A 17,337-nucleotide genomic window follows, 5' to 3' on the forward strand; every position below is an offset into this window, starting at 1 on the left:
GGTGAGGCCCCTTTAACTGTACGGTTCACAGCATGAGATCACAGGATGAGGCCCCCTGAACTGGACGGTTCACACCGTGAGATCACAGCATGAGGCCCCTTTAACTGGACGGTTCATACCGTGAGATACGGTCTGTATTGTACTCTATTGCTTCGAAATTGTGAAATTTAGTTTTAACTCTGTGTATTCTTAAATTTTATGCAGTAATGTATGTTTTGTAATTTAAAAAATTCGCAGAAACTTTCGAATCAAACGGGAATCGAACCTCCACACGTTATCCATTGCTCCACTGGCCCAGTTTTCAAAAAGCATGCAATAACTCACACTCCCACCGCGCTGGAGAATGAGCAGTTACCGAGTCAGTCTCGGTCATACCCACGCGATTCCGCGAGTCCGGAATTGTCAAAATGTGCACGGTGAACAATCACCAAAGAGAGAGGCAGAAGCTGCTTCCTTTTGATCGCTCAGCTTGTAGAGCTGAGAACTATTGTACAATTAACAGATCAAAGTTTGCTGGTTCGAAGTAACAAACATGCTTTTGGAGTAAGTAGCTCTCGGCCATTCTCTTAACTTTACAGGCAGCCGACAGCTTAACATGTTGGCGCTGAGGCACAGGAGACCACTTTTCCTTTGTCAAACCTTGAAGCTTTCTGTGTCTGTCAGAACACGGCTGTTTTGTTCGAGCATTTGCCTCTGCTCACCAGCAGAGAGTGCCTTTGAGCAACAACACGGCAAACCGCTTGAAGGTAACAAAGACTTCAATCAGTCAGTCAGGCAGAAAGACAGGGCTCTCGCTGCTCCCTCAAGCTCGGGGCCGCTGTTCCTTTCCTGAGATCTCGTCTACCTTCCGCAGGCTCGGGCTCTTCTCAGCATCATTCACGATTACTGTGGCTTCCCGTTCTGCTGTTGCTCACTTGCTTATGCTCGATACCACCGATTGGAGCAAAGTATTGATTGTCGTCAGGGAGGGGGCCAACCCAGGCGAGATTTCTCTGCTGATCGTGGAACTGCTTGGAGGCGAGTGCGAAACAACTACTGTGAAGGGCAGTGAATAAAGGGGGCAGTAGCAACATGGATACAGAATCGGCTAAGGGACAGGAAACAGAGTAGTGGTGAACGGTTGTTTTTCGGACTGGAGGGAGGTGGATAGTGGTGTTCCCCAGAGTTCGGTGCTGTGACTACTGCTTTCCTTGATATATATCAATGAATTGAACTTGGGTGTACAGGGCACAATTTCCAAATTTGCAGATGACACAGTGAAGAGGATAGTGACAGAACTGAAGAGAATATATACAGACTGGTTGCATGGGCGGACACATGGCAAATGAAATCTAACGAAGAAAAATGAGAATTGATGCATTATGGTAGGAAGAACGAGGAGAGGCAATATAAACTAGAGGGCACAATTCTAACAGTGATACAGGAACAGAGAGATCTCGAAGTACATGTGCACATAACATTGAAATTGGCAGGGCAGGTTGAGAAAGCGGTTAAAAAAGCATACGGGATCCTGGGCTTCATAAATAGAGGCAAAGAGTACTAAAGTATGGAAGTCATGATGAACCTTTAGAAAACACTGGTTCAGACACAACTGGAGTATTATGTCCACTTCTGGGCGCCGCACTTTAGGAAAGATATGAAGGCATTAAAGAGGGTGCAGAAGAGATTTACTAGAATGATTCCAGGGATGAGGGACTTTAGTTACGTGGATAGACTGGAGAAGCTGGAGATTTGATAGAGATTTTCAAAACCATGAAGGGTTTAGACAGAGTATATTGAGAGAAATCGTTCCCATTTGCAGAAGGGTGAAGGACCAGAGGACATAGATTTAAGGTGATTGGCAAAAATACCAAAGATGACATGTGGAAAAACGATGGGGCGGTGGAGTGGGACCAGCTGGATTGCTCTTGCATAGAGCTGGTGTGGTCTCGATGGGCGGAATGGCCTCCTTCCATGCTGTAATCTGTCTGCGATTCAAGTCGAGTGCTCCCTGAGCATGTGAAAGACAGCAGGATCGATTCTTGCATTCTCCACTCACCTTTTGACTTGGGTCAATTGTCCAGAAACAAAAGTGGCGTCAGTTTTCAGCGAGCCCATGGTCCATGTACTTCTTAAGCTTCACTGCGTGCTACGTTACAGAGAGGTCAAGGGGCAGCAAATCTTTTTATGTGCTGCAGGAAGCAAAAATTATTGATTTTGGCCTTGAGCAAAGATGGAAATAAAAAGCATAACGATACCTTCTCTGAGGATTGAACTCAGGACCTTCAGATTATGAGACTGACGCGCTGCCTTCTGCGCTAAGAAGGCATGTGATGTATAAATCTCAAGGCAGTTCTATCAAGTAGGGCATTTTGCAAGGTGTAAAATCATAAACTCATCGGCAGTTTGCAAAAACTCTCCATTCAGGTGGAAATCGAACCAACAATTTTCTGAATTTTTGTCAGACACGTTCCCCAATGCTCGACTGGTCAAAGGTGTGTCGAGTAAGTCGGAGCTCACACGCTCACAGCGCTGCGGTTTGAGCAGGTACCGAGTCAGTCTCGGTCATGCCCACGCGACTCCACGAGTCTGGGAGTGTCAAAAGGCGCATGGTGAACAATCACCAAAGAGAGAGACCTTTGCTGCTTCCCTTCGATAGCTCAGCTGGTAGTGTGGAAAACTTGTAGAGATTAAAACTTTAAAGCACAATCACTCTTAAATCGTTGGTTTAGTTCTGGCTCAAAATAATGAACGTGCTTTTGGAGTAAGCGGTATTGAGCTCAAGGCCGGTTTCTTAACTTTACAGACTGCTTACTGCTTAAAATGTTGGCACTTGTCCTTTCTCAAACCTGAAAGCTTTCTGTGTCTGTCCGAACACGGCTGTTTTGCTCGAGCATTTGCCTCTGCTGACCAGCAGGGAACGCCTTTGTGCAACAACACGTCAAACCGGGATCACTTTCAGGCAAAAAAGACTTCTGTCAGTCTTTCGGACAGGTCTCTCGCTGCTCAAAGGAGTGCCATTGAGCGGCAATTTTATTTTCAAAATATACTTTATTTCATAATATTTAATGATACATACAGTTCTGGGCTGAAGTTCACAATTTCAATTCAAAACAATACAAAACAAATCGAACACACTATGATCCCATTATTTCAATGCAATACACAGTACATGTGTCATAATACATTCTGTATAATAAAAGGTGGGATGGCTTCAAACGGTAGCCTTTTCCCCTAGAGCCCTTGCATAGGCTGCACCGTGCCTCAGTGCATCCCCAGCACATTCCCCTGGACCTTGGAGTGTGTCAGTAGGCAACACTCGCTCGTGCACCGCTCCTTCAGCTGGGAGACCAGAAGGTTTCAGGAGGACCAAAGGGCCTCCTTCACCGAGTTGATGGTCTTCCAGCAGCTGTTGATATCTGTCTCGGTGTCCGTCCCGGGGAACAGCCCGTAGAGCACAGCGTCCTGTTTTACCGAGGTGTTGGGGATGAACTGGGACAGAGACCAACGCATTTCTCTCCACATATTCTGCGTGAAGGACCAATCCATCAGGAGACGGACGATGGTCTGATCCCCGTTGCAGCCTTGAAGGCAGCTCGAGGTGGTGCTGAGATTTTGTCCACGTTGGAATGCCCGCACTGGGAGCGCGGATCTCACCACCATCCAGACCACATCCTGGTGCCTGTCGGTCAGTTCCGGCAACGAAATGTTCAGCCAAGTGGCATCGACCGTCTGGTCGGGGAACTGCCCGATCGGATTCATCCTCTCCTTTTCCTGCAGGACCCCCAGAACGTTTCTCGTCGACCACTGTCCGACGGCCTTGTGGTCGAAGTGGTTTCTCCTCAGGATCTTCTCCACCTGGGACAGGTAGGGTGGGGTGATCCAGCTGGACGGCACGTCCTCCGTCTCCTCGGCCAGCATGGCCAGACCCAGTTTTCTCAATGTTTTGGACAGGTAGAAACTCAGCACGTAGAGACACTTGGTGTTTGTGCACCGGGGCTCCACACATCCTCAGGCAGCCACACACAAAGCTGGCCATCAGGATCAGGGCAGCATTGGTGACGCTTCTGTCCCCTTTGTCTGGAGGTTTGTACATGGTGTCCCTGTGGGCGCGTTCTACCTTGGACCTCCAGACAAAGTGGAAGATAGCTCGGGTGACCGTGGTGACGGAGTTGTGGGGAATGCGCCAGACCTGGGCCACATAGAGCAACACCGCGAGTACCGAACACCTTCTCACCAGGTTCCTGCCCGTTATTGAGAGAGACAGCGTCCCCCCAACATACCAAGCTTCTGTTTCGCCTTGGCGAACCGCTCCTCCCATTTCTTGGTGGAGGCCTGGGGCCCCCTGAACCATCTCGCAAGTACCATCAGTTAGTCGGACCTGACGGTGAAGGGGACAAAGGATCGGGTCTCCCACCTGCCATAGAACTTGGCCTCACCCTTACTGTAGTTCACTCTGGACACCGAGGCCAGTTCGAAACGATCGCAGATGTCCATCAGTCTGTGGACCGACTGCTGATCGGAGCAAAAGGCGGTGATGTCATCCATGTACAGGGAGGCGTGAACCTGAGACCCTACACTGCCTGGGGTCGTCATCCCCCTGATACCTCTGTCCTTCCTGATGGACGCGGCAAACGGCTCGATATAACACATGAACAAGACCATGGAGAGAGGCCAGCCCTGCCTGACTCCAGATCTGATCGGAAAACTCTCCGACACCCACCCAATGATTAGGACTGCGCTATGGATGTTTGTGTAGAGCAGTCGGATCCAATCGCAGATTCCCTCCACAAACCCCATTTTGGAGAACACGTCCATCATATACGTGTGGGATATTCTGTCGAAGGCCTTCTCCTGGTCCAGGCCGATGAAGTAGGTGTTTACCCCTCTGTCGGGCACGAAGGCGATCGTATACCTTGGCAGCACAAGGCTATCAGACATCTTCCTGCCCGGTAGAGTACAGGTCTGATCCGGGTGGATCACCCGCTCCCGAGCAGACTCGAGCCTGTTGGCAATGGACTTCGACAGAATCTTGTGGTCGTCATTCAGCAAGGAAATGGGTCGCCAATTTATGATTTCCCCCCTCTCTCCCTTCTGCTTGTCGATGAGGGTGATGATGCCTTTCGTCATGGACTCTGACATGAGGACGCGGTAAACGGCTCGTTACAGATTTCCAGATGATACAAAGATGGGAGGGAAAGTAGAGAGTGAGGAGGACATAAAAAACCTAAAAGGGGATATAGACAGGTTGGGTGAGTGGGCGGAGATTTAGAAGATGCAATACAATATTGGAAAATGTGAGGTTCTGCACTTTGGCAGGAAAAATCAGAGAGCAAGTTATTATCTTAATGGTGAGAAACTGGAAAGTACTGCAGTACAAAGGGATCTGGGGGTCCGAGTGCAAGAAAATCAAAAGGTTAGTATGCAGGTGCAGCAGGTGATCAAGAAGGCCAACGGAATGTTGGCTTTTATTGTTAGGGGGATAGAATATAAAAACAGGGAGGTATTGCTGCAGTTATATAAGGTTTTGGTGAGACCGCACCTGGAATACTGCATACAGTTTTGGTCTCCATACTTAAGAAAAGACATACTTGCACTCGAGGCAGTACAAAGAAGGTTCACTCGGTTAATCCCGGGGATGAGGGGGCGGACATATGAGGAGAGGTTGAGTAGATTAGGACTCTACTCATTGGAGTTCAGAAGAATGAGAGGCGATCTTATTGAAACATATAAGATTGTGAAGGGGCTTGATCGGGTGGGTGCGGTAAGGATGTTCCCAAGGATGGGTGAAACTAGAACTAGGGGGCATAATATTAGAATAAGGGCCTGCGCTTTCAAAACTGAGATGAGGAGAAACTTCTTCACTCAGAGGGCAGTAGGTCTGTGGAAATTGCTGCCCCAGGAAGCTGTGGAAGCTACATCATTAAATAAATTTAAAACAGAAATAGACCGTTTCCTAGAAGTAAAGGGAATTAGGGGTTACGGGGAGCGGGCAGGAAATTGGACATGAATTTAGATTTGAGGTTAGGATCAGATCAGCCATGATCTTATTGAATGGCGGAGCAAGCTCGAGGGGCCGATTGGCCTTCTCCTGCTCCTATTTCTTATATTCTTATGACATGCTACCTGCCAGAAGCGTACATCAGAGCACTTCCAGTAGGCCTGGACCTATCCAGTCCTACAGAGCCGAGTACAACTCAACCGATAAACCATCGCTCCTCGGACTTCTACTCTTCTCGAAGGACCGGACGGCCTTTGTCAGCTCGTCCAAGGTCAGTGGCCGATCCAGGCTCTCCCGCTCGCTGTCCTCTAAGGCCTCCGTGATAGAGGATAGGAAGGGTTGAGAGGCTCTGCTGTCTCTGGGCTTCGCATCGGCATAAAGGACTTGCTGATCCTCAGTATGTCGGTCTGTGAAGACGTCACTGAGCCCTCTTCCTCCTTCAGGCTGCTGATCACCAGAGGTCTCTCTGTGCAGCTTCTGGAAGAAGAAACGCGAGCACTTCTCGTCGTGCCCCACGGAGTGGACTCTGGACCGGAAGGTGAACTTCGAGGCCTCGGAGATGAAGAGTGAGACTTTCTGGACATTCACCTCTCTGAGTTCCTCCCCGACATTGATCCCCATCGACTGCAGCTGGTGTAGATCCTGCATGATTTTCTGGAGCTGGGCAATTTCCTCTGTCTCTCTCTCGCCCCTTTACCTGGACGGGTCAAACCGTGAGATCAGAGGGTCAGGCCCCTTTAACTGGACAGGTCAAACCGTGAGATCACAGAGGGAGGCCCCTTTAACTGCACAAGTCAAACTGTGAGATCACAGGGTGAGGTCCCTTTAACTGGAGCTGTCACACCGTGAGATCAGAGGGGGAAGCCTCTTTAACTGGACAGGTCACACCGTGAGATCACAGGATGAGGCCCTTTTCACTGGACGGGTAATACCTTGAGATCACAAGGTGAGGCCCCTTTAACGACGGGTCACACCGTGAGATCTCAGGATGAGACTGCTTTAACTGATGGGTCACACCGTTAGATCTCAGAGTGAGGCCCCTTTAACTGGACGGGTCACACCGTGAGATCTGAGGGTAAGGCTCTGTGATTCCAGGTGGTACTCCCTCGCTTGGCTAATTTAAATATGTGAGGTGACGAGAGTGTTGGAGAAATGAAGGCTTGAGATGGCAGAAGCACAGGGTCTCAGCAGCAGTGGGATCAGGACTGTACTTTGTAACTGGTGCAGGGAAACAGCAGTGGGAACGGAAATCACAAAATCATAAGAGACTTAGAGGTCCGTGTATATAGATCATTAAAATATCATGGACAGGGACAGAAAATAATCATAATAGGCTCATGAAATGCTGGCCTTTATATCCAGAGGACTAGAATACGTGGGTAGAAGTTATACTGCAACTATACAAAGCCCTGGTTAGACCACACCTGGAGCACTGTGTTCAGTTCTGGGTACCACACCTCAGGAAGGATATATTGGACTTGGGAGTGCAGAGCAGATTTACTGGAATGATTCTTGGACACTAAGGGTTAAATTGAGAGTAGAGAGTAAGCAAACCAGGCTTGTATTCCCTAGAATTTAGAAGATTAAGGGACGATTTGATCGCAGTTTTCAAGGTATTAAGGGGAACTGATCGGTTAGCAAGAGATAAATTATTTCCGCTGTTTGGGAAGTCTCGGTCTAGGCGACATATCCTGAAAATTAGAGCCAGGACTTTCAGGCGTGAAGTTAGGAAACACTTCTGCAGGGAAAGGGTTGGAGAAGTTTGGAACTCTCTTTAACAAACGGCAGTTGATGCGAGCTCAAATGTTAATTTTAAATCTGATATTGAAAGATTTATGTTAACCAAAGGTATTAAGGGATATGGGGCTAAGGCTGATATGTGGAGTTAGGTCACAGATCAACCATGATCTCATTGAAAGGCGGAAAAGGCTAGAGGGGCCAAGTCGCCTAATCCTGTTCCGATTTTTCAATATACCTATGTGTCAGTTTTCAGTGTTTATAAACACTTCACTGTATTTCACGCCGTGTCCAACACTGTGAGGCCACCCCAGGTGTATCAGCTTTCAGTGTTTATAAACACTTCACTGTATTTCACTCCGTCTCCGACACCGTGAGGCCTCCCCTGGTGTATCAATTTTCAGTGTTTATAAAGACTTCACTGTATTTCACTCCGTGTCCAACACTGTGAGGACTCCCCTGTTTTGTCAGCTCCCTGTGTTTATAAACACTTCAATGTATTTCACTGCATTTCTAACACTGTGAGGCCTCCACCGGTGTGTCAGGTCTCTCTTAATAAATATTTCAATATATTTCACTACATTTCCAACACTGTGAGGCCTCCCCCGGTTTGTCAGCTTTCAGCGTTTATTAACACTTCACTGTATTTCACTAACGTGCCCAACAGTGTGAGGCCTCCCCTGGTATGTCAGCTCCCTGTGTTTATAAACACGTCAATGTATTTCATTGCATTTCCAACAATGTGAAGCCTCCCCCGACGTGTCAGCTCACTAGGCTATGATTTGGATCGTGTAACGCCCGTTGTCTAGGCGCTATGAGGCCTCCTTATGTGCCCAGATGGCGTCCGGAATGCGCGCGCATAAATCTAGCGTGACGTGCTCCGTTGGCCACCTTGGAGGTGATGCTCCCACTGACACTATGGGATAACATGTTGAAAGTAGTCGCTTATTAATAGCAGGGAGAAACACTCCAGTGACACAAATAGGGTCCATGGAGGCTGACATTAATTACAGTCAGTGAACAAACAGATTCAGTTAACAACTTTAAATCCAACAATGTTTATATCACAACAAATATTGAACCAAATATTACACAGATGGAAGCTCAAAGCCCAGTATATAATTTTAATAAATATTTGAAAGAAGAGAATCTATGAGACCCACAATCTGACAGCACTGATGTGAAGGGAGAGCAGCTTCACTTACAGATTGCAGATTATTTCTGAGTGAAATCCTTTAATTTCAGAGAGTTTCTACCCACTTCTCAAGGGATGGGTTTAAACTCAGAGATGGGAACTGAACCATTCCACTGGTCAGTTTAGAGACCATTTTGCGAATATTGGTACAATCTCTGGATACCCCGTCAATATTGGCAAGTCTATGGATCCTCCTCTAAATATTGGGGCAGTCTCTGGATCTACCTGTAAATAACGGCACAGTCCTTGGAATCTACTGTAAATATTCACACAGTCTATGGATTTCCCTGCAATTATGCATACAGATTATGAGAAAGGCTTTGGATACTTTAAAATATTGATCCACTTCTGGATTTCCTCACACAATCTGTGGACTGTCTAAATGTGTACACTGCCTAGTAACATTGTAAATATTGAATCAGCCCCACAGACACCTGTAAATATTGGCATAGACTGGGTACAGCTTGAATGTATACAATCCCTGGCAGCACTTTATATATTGACTGACTCCCACAGACCCCTGTAAATACTGATACAATCTGGGGACTCCCTGAAAATCTACAATCCTTGGTACGCCTATATATATTGCTCACCCTCACAGAACCTTTTAAATACTGGAATATTCTGGGGACACCCTGAATATCTACAGTCCTTGGGACCACTTTAGATATTGACTCATTCACATGGAAACCTGTAAATACTGACACAATCGAGGGATGGTCTAAATATCTGCAGTCCTTGTTACCACTGCAGATATCGACTCACTCTCACAGGCTCCTGTAAATACTGACACATTTTGGGGACTCTCTGAATGTCTACAGTCCTTGGTATCCCTGTAACTATTGACTCAATCCCACAGACCCATGTCAATACAGATACAATTTAGGATCTGTCATAATATCTACAGTCCTTGGTACCCTTGCAATTATCGACTCACTCTCACAGACCGCTGTAACTGCTGACACAATCTGGGGACTGTCTCAATATCGACAGTCATTGGTACCCCTTTATATATTGACTCATTCTCACAGACCCATGTAAATTCTGACACAACCTGCAAACTCTCTGGATATCACCAGTCCTTGGTACCCATTTATATATTAACTCACTCTCACAAACCGCTGTAAATACTGTCACATTCTGGGGACTTCCTGAATATCTCCAATCCTTGGTACTTTATTACATATTGACTCACTCTCAGAGATCCCTCTACTTAATGACACAATCTGGGAACTCAATGAATATCTACAGTCCATGGCACCCTTTTACATATTGTCTCACTCTCAGAGATAACTCTGCATACTGACACAATCTGGGAACGTCTGAATATCTACAGTCCTTGGTAACGCTGTAAATGTCGACTCACTCTCACAGCCCCCTGTAAACAATGAAACAATCTGGGGACTTCTTGAATATCTACAGTCCTTGGTGCCCCTTTATTTACTGGCTCACTCTCACAGAACCTTGTAAAAACTGACACAGTCCGGGGACTCCCTGATTGTCAACAGTACTTGGCACCCTTTTACATATTGCCTCACTCTCAGACATCTCTCTACATATTGACACAATCTGGGAACTGTCTGAATATCTACAGTCCTTCGCAACCTCTTACATATTGTCTCACTCTCAGAGATCACTCTACACACTGACACAATCTGGGAACTGCCTAATTATCTACAGCCCTTGGCATCCTTTTATATATTGACTCACACCCACAGACCTCTGTAAATACTGACACGATCTGGGGACTTCCTGAATATCTCCACTCCTTGGTAACCCTGTAAATATCGACTCACTCCCACAGACCTCTGTAAATAATGACGCAATCTTGGAACTATCTGAATATCTACAGTCCTCGGCACACCTTTATGCATTGACTCACTGTCACAGAACCCTGTAAATAATGACACATTCTGGGGACTCCTTGAATGTCTACAGTCCTTGGTATCCCTGTAAATGTAGATTCACTCTCATAGACCCCTGTAAATAATGATACAATTGAGTGACTGTCCAAATACATACAGTCCTTGTTACCCCTTTATTTATTGACTCACTCCCACAGACCCCTGTAAATATTATCACAGTCAGGGTACTTCCTGAATAGCTCTTGTCCTTGGTAACCCTGTAAATATCGGCTCGCTCTCACAGACCCCTGTAAATAGTGACACAATCTCGGCACTCCCTAAATATCTCCAGTCCTTGGTACCTCTTTATTTAATGAATCACTTTCACAGAACCCTGTAAATAATGACACATTCTGGGGACTCCCTGAATGTCCATGGTCCTTGGTATCCCTGTAAATATCGATTCACTCCCACAGACCCTTCAAAATAATGATACAATCTCGTGACTGTCGGAATATGTACAGTCCTTGGTACCGCTTTATTTATTGACTAACTCTCACAGAAACATGATATAGTATGGGGACTCCTTGAATGTCTACAGTTCTTGGTATGCCTGTAATTATCGACTCTCTCCCACAGAAACCAGTAAATACTGACACAGGCTGGGGATCTCGGGAATGTCTGCAGTCCTTGGCGCCCCTGTAATTATCGACTTACTCTCACAGACCCCTGTAAATACTGACACAATCTGGGAACTCTCTGAATATCTACAGCTTTTGGTACCCCTTTATATATTGACTCACTCTCAGAGACCTCTGTAAATAATGACACAGTCTCGAAGCTGTCTGGATATTTGCAGTCCTTAGTACCCCTTTATATACTGATTCACTTTCGCAGACCCCTTTGAATGCTGACTCAATCTGGACACTGTCTGAATATCTACAGTCCTTGGTACCGTTTTATATGTTCACTCACTCTCACAGACCCCTGTAAATAATGACACGGTCTGGGGACTTCCTGAATATCTATAGTCTTTTGTACCCTTTTACAAATTGACTCACGCTTAAAGATCCCTCTACATACTGACACAATCTGGGAACTGCCTGGAGAACTACAGTCCTTGATACCCTTTTATATATTGACTCACCCTCACAGATCGCTGTAAATACTGAGACAATCTGGGGACTCCCTGAATATCTACAGTCCTTGGCAGCCCTTTGTATATTGACTCACTCTGTCAAAACCCTGTAAATAATGACACAACCTGGGAACTCCCTGAATATCTACAGTCCTTGTTACCCCTTTATATATTGACTCACTCTGACAGACCCCTCTAAATGCTGACACAATATGGGTACAGGCTGAACATCTACTGTCCTTGGTACCATTTTATATATCGATTCACTCTCACAGACCCATTTAATTACTTCCAAAATCTGGGTACTCCCCGAATATCTACCATCCTTGGTACCCCTTTATATATTGTCTCACTCTCACATAACCTTGTAAATACTGACAATTTCTGGGGAATTCCTGAATATCTACAATCCTTGGTACCCCTTTCGAGATTGTCTCACTCTCACAAAACCTTGTAAATACTGACACAGTCTGGGGATTCCCTGAATTTCTACAATCCTTGGTCCCTCTTCAAATATCGATACACTCTCACAGACCCCTCTAAATAATGATAAAGCGGCTGGGGACTTCCTGATGTCTGCAGTCCTTGGTACCCCTTTAATAATCGACTCACACTCACAGACCCCTGTAAATGTTGACACAATCTGAGAACTGTCTGAATATCTACAGTCCTTGGTACAATTTAATATATTGACTCACTCTCACAGACCCCTGTAAATAATGACACAATCCGGGGACTTCCTGACTATCTACAGGCCTTGGTAGCTTTTTCTATATTGATCAATCTCTCAGACGGCTGTAAATGATGACACCATCTGGTGAATTCCTAAATATGTACAGTCCTTGATATTCTTTTATACATTGACTCACTCACACAGACCCCTGTGAATACTGACACAACGCCGGGATTCCCGGAATATCTGCTTTCCTTGGTACCATTTTACATATTGACTCGCTCTCAGAGATCCCTCTATATAGTGACACAATCTGGGGACTCTCTGAATATCTACAGTCCTTGGTACAATTTTATATATTGACTCACTCTCTCAGCCCCCTGCAAATGCTGACACAATCTGGGGACTCCCTGAATGTCTACAGTCCTTGGTACCACTGCAAATATCGACTCGCTCTCACAGACCCCTCTAAATACTGACACAATCTGGGGACTCCGTGAATGTCTACATCGCTTGGTATACCTTTATTTATTGTCTCATTGTCACAGAACCCTGTTAGTACTGATACAGTATGGGGACTCCCAGAATGTCTACAGTCCTTGGTACCCCTGTAATTATCGACTCACTCTCACAGACCCATGTAAGTGCTGAAACAATCTGGGAACGATCTGAATATCTATAGTCCTTGGTACCCCTTTATATATTGACTCACTCTCACAGACCCCTTCAATGCTGTCTCATTCTGATGACTTGCTGAATATCTACAGTCCTTGGTATCCCTGTAAATATCGACTCACTCTCAAAGACACCTGTAAATAATGAAACAATCTGTGGACTCCCTGAATATCTACAATATTTGGTACCGCTTCAGATAGTGACTCACTCTCACAGACCCCTGTAAATACCGACACATTCTGGGGACTTCCAGAATGTCTACAGTCCTTGGTATCCGTTTAAATATTGACTCACTCCCTGTAAATAATAATACAATCTAGGGACTGTCAGAAATATCAACAGTCCTTGGTACACCTTTATTTATTGAACACTGTCACAGAATCCTGTAAATACTGACACAGTCTGGGGACTCCGTGAATGTCTACAGTCCTTGGTAGCACTGCAAATATTGACTCACTCTCACAGACCCCTGCTAATAATGATACAATCTCGGGACTGTCAGAATATCCACAGTCCTTGGCAACCCTTTCTTTATTGACTCACTGTCACAGACCCCTATTAGAACTGATAGAGTATGATGACTCCCAGAATGTCTACAGTCATTGATATCCCTGTAAATATTGACTCTCTCCCACAGACGCGTTCAAAAACTATCACAGTCTGGGGACTTGCTGAATGTCCACAGAACCTCGTAAATGCTGACGCAATCTGGGAACTGTCTGAATATCTACAGTCCTTGGTACCATTTATATATTGACTCTCTCCCATAGACCCCTTCAAAAACTATCACAGTCTGGGGACATCTTGAATGTCCACAGAACCCCGTAAATGCTGACACAATCTGCGAACTGTCTGAAGATCTACAGTCCTAGGTATCCTTTTACACATTTACTCACTCTCAGAGATCCTTTTGCATACTGACACAATCTGGAAACTCTGGATATCTACAGTCGTTGCTACACTTTATATATTAACTCACTCTCACTCCCAGACCCCTGTAAATACTGACACAGTCTGGGGACTTCCTGAATATAAACAGTCCTTGGTACCATTTTACATATTGACTCACTCTCACAGACACCTGTAAATACTGATACAATCTGGGAACCGTCTGAATATCGAAAGAACTTTGTACCCCTCTATATATTGACTCACTCACACAGACCTCTGTAAATAATGTCGCAGGCTGGGGACTTCCTGAATATCTACAGTCCTGATTTCCCTTTTACAGATTGATTCACTCCCACAGACCCCTGTAAATACTGTCAATTGAGTCGGTCGTTCAGCCCATCAAGACTATTATACAGGAACAGGAGGAGGCCACAGTGTCTCAGTGATCAAATGAACCCTCAATGCCCCACAGAGATCCCACAATGTCCCAGTGATCCCACAATGGCCCAGTGATCCCACAGATTCCCAGTGATCCCACAATGTCCCAGTGATCCCACAGATTCCCAGTGGTCCCACATTGCCCACTGTGACCTGTGATCCCACAGCGATCCAGTGATCCCACAGAGACCCAGCGATCACCGTGACCAAGTGATCCCTCAATGCCCCACTGAGATTGCACTGTAATCCAGTGACCCCCACAGTGCTCCCAGTGATCCCACAGTAACCAAGACACAAACCACATGAGCCAGATTGGGTGCAGCCTGTGGTGAAGGCCTCGGTCAGTCCCCTCTGGAGAGAAAGCTTCTTTGCCAAGGATTCCTCCTCCTCCTCCCAAAATTTCTCTTTCCACATCTTCATGTTACGGCATTTCCACAAAAGTAATCCACTGGAGAGAGAGAGAAATAAGGAATTGATTAAAAACAAAGCAAGAGATGAAAAAAGCACAGCAAGAGCCCAGAGTTCCCTCACACTCACTCACATTCATTCCGTTACACAGGCAATCTCTCAGCAAACACCATTGATAAAATCCCCAGTTACAAAGCAACGAATCTAAAGAAAAAAGAGGAAAGTTGGGAGAGAGAGAGAGAGAGAGAGACTCGGGACAGACTGAAGAGCGCATGTTGTTTCACTCTTTCTCTAATACAAGTTTCCAGGGTTTTCTCTCCTGCTTTGCCACTCACTCATTCCCCCTAAAATGTGCCGGTCTGACTCTCTGTCCTGGTCAATGTTTGCTGTAGGGTCCAAACTGCCCCGAGTTCGTTTTCTCTTCTGTTCCTGGAACAGGGAACAAAAAGGTGAACGAACTTTCCCTTTGCTCTTTTCTCTTGTTTCAATTAGCAGTGGATAAAAAGCCTGTAGTTTGTGGTCAACGTTCAGTTTGTGGCTTTTTCCAATTAGCCAAAGAGTTCAAATAAATTCATGTTATTTAAAAGAGCTAAAGAAAAGAACTTAAAAAAAAACAAATCGACAGTAAGATCCCTCACTCAGTTACAGGGACAATCTCTCAGCAATATTTGAGAGACAATCTTTATCGACATAACAACTTGTATTTATATATTACAGCAACTACAACAACAACTTGTATATATATTTGTATATTTACACATTACCACTACTATATGGCCCAGATAAAGGTTGTGGGGAAAGAGCTGAGAGGGAAATGGGATCGTCCTTTCTGAGGGCCAGCGCAGGTACGGTGGGCCGAATGGCCTCCTCCTGTGTTGTACCCACTATGATACTATGAACAACAACTTCAAAGTCCGGGACAGGAAACAAAATAGCCGCCTCTACGGCAGCCATCTTAATGAGGGGCAAGCTGGATATCATACTTGGGGCCAAGTTGGCCATCTTATTGGGGTCAAAGTGACCATGTTAAACAAAATGGCCGCCCTGAAGCTTAAACAAAATGGCTGCCCTGAACCTGAAACAAAATGGCCGCCAGTAAGGCAGCCATCTTGCTGAGGGGTAGGGCGGCCATTCCACTGAGGGGCAAGACGGGCATCTTAAACAAAATGGCGACCATGAAGTTTAATCAAAAAAGCCGCTTTGAACCGGAAGTAAAACGGGCACCATTCAGGGTGAGGTGCAAGGTGGAGCTTGTTATGGTGAGAGGGATGGAGAGGGTTCATTTGCTGTTCCTGTTAAATCCCTGTTGCACTACAGTTAAAGATACAAACTGAGTGAGAATGGCACGAGCTGGAGATGAACACAATGACAGCCGTGCAGTGAGGGAATGAAGCACCAAAACGTGAACTTCTGCAAAAAAAATGGATGAACGTTTGGTTATTTGGACGTAATGTTTAAGGAGAAGGAGAGACCAAAAATTCGGAGGAAAGGTCCAATTAGCCATTTTGTGCAGGGAATGTAATTATAGCTTCTATTAAATAAATCAGAGTAAAATTGGACTCAATCTAAATGTTGTTCTGATCTGGGATTTGGTTAATTTCTCCATTATTGATATTTCTCTTTAATCTGGAACAATAACAGTATTTGTAACTGATAGAATTGGAGAGTGCTGAGGGACCCTGTCCAGTTTAGTAACACAGCAGAAGGGGTAAGAGTACATTGTGATTTATTACAGAATCCAGCAGCTCACTGGGAAAGTTACACATGGTCCAGATGGAGGAGCAAAAAGCTGCAAAGTGATTTTACATTTTAAATTGGGGCAATGACTTTTTATCTCCACAAGGTTTAATTTTACGTTTAACTTAATGAGCTCTTTTTCCGAAAGAAACTTTAGGCACAAACCATGGCGTTTTAAAGAAAACAATCATTTATTATTATTAATACACTAATAAAAATTATATTACAATTTAAACAACACCTTGGGTTTATTCCCGATTTAGAATTGCTTTAATCACAATAAAACAACACATTCTGAATTCCTAAATACATAACGTTTGGAAATCAAATGTCCATCTTAGGCAAAGCCCATAATGAAAGTTATATCCTGATGCTTGGCTCAAGCTTGGGGGAAGATTCCAGGTTTTTTGATGGATACGATTGTAATGTACCGTGACTTTCTCTTGTATCCAGGTCATCGGCTTCAAAGGCAATCTGCAATCCAGCAACGAGTCATCAAGCTGGAAGGTTGCGAGCAGTCAGGAAGATTCCAGGTGAGGTGGTACTGCCAAGAAGTGAAAGGTGAGGTTGGAGCAGTCGCGGTTGATCTGTGTCTCTCCCCACTCAACTTCTGCCCAGCTT

At 45.3% G+C, this 17,337-nt stretch overlaps 1 non-coding gene across 1 annotated transcript; it reads right to left on the reverse strand.

Annotated features, from left to right (window-relative positions):
- Window positions 1-2,234: 2,234 nt before the first annotated feature.
- Window positions 2,235-2,307, reverse strand: trnam-cau (transfer RNA methionine (anticodon CAU)). The gene has a single exon. It is a non-coding gene; the product is annotated as a tRNA-Met (tRNA).
- Between the last annotated feature and the right edge of the window lie 15,030 nt (window positions 2,308-17,337).

This window comes from Heptranchias perlo, unplaced genomic scaffold (genome assembly GCF_035084215.1).
Source record: "Heptranchias perlo isolate sHepPer1 unplaced genomic scaffold, sHepPer1.hap1 HAP1_SCAFFOLD_52, whole genome shotgun sequence".
NCBI lineage: Eukaryota > Metazoa > Chordata > Chondrichthyes > Hexanchiformes > Hexanchidae > Heptranchias > Heptranchias perlo.